This window comes from Suricata suricatta, chromosome 6, assembly GCF_006229205.1.
Source record: "Suricata suricatta isolate VVHF042 chromosome 6, meerkat_22Aug2017_6uvM2_HiC, whole genome shotgun sequence".
Taxonomy (NCBI): Eukaryota; Metazoa; Chordata; class Mammalia; order Carnivora; family Herpestidae; genus Suricata; species Suricata suricatta.
This window is the reverse complement of record NC_043705.1, coordinates 105,302,013-105,302,609: the sequence shown is the minus strand read 5'-3', so window position 1 is coordinate 105,302,609 and position 597 is coordinate 105,302,013.

Below are 597 nucleotides of genomic sequence, written 5' to 3'. Positions count from 1 at the left end.
TATTTCACAAAGATATTGTGTTGTAGCTATAAAAGTGATTTTACTTGTTGAATTAAGTGACTTTATAGTGGAGTTATAGCCAACATGATTATTCCTTAAGTGATGTGTTTGGAATGATCAGATCATTAGGACCCAGAGAGGTAGGATAAGAGAAGATAGAAGATTCTCAAATTCAGGAAACAACAATGGAGTTATTGAGAAAAACATTTCTATAGGTTATGTCTCTTCAGCAATTCATGTTCTTGAGACAGTTTTATGCAACTTTGAGGAAAGAGAAACAGTTTGGAATTGACATTTTTATTTTATATTCAGCAGATCTGATGTGATTATTCAACCCCCCCCCACCCCCCCACCCCACCCCCCCGCATTGGGATTTTTGGAAGATACAAGCTGGGTCTGATAATTCTTCAATAGAGATATCATTGATAGGGTGACTGGTTGTGCCGTGGATGATTCTGAGCATTTAGAGGTTACATGGTAAGTAAACCATAAGCTCTGCTGAGCCCTGGGCATTTTCATTAAGGTTTGATACTGTGACTTCTATTCACAGCTTAGAGCATGTGGCCAGAGGGGGATAAAGTGTGACTTCCACAGGAG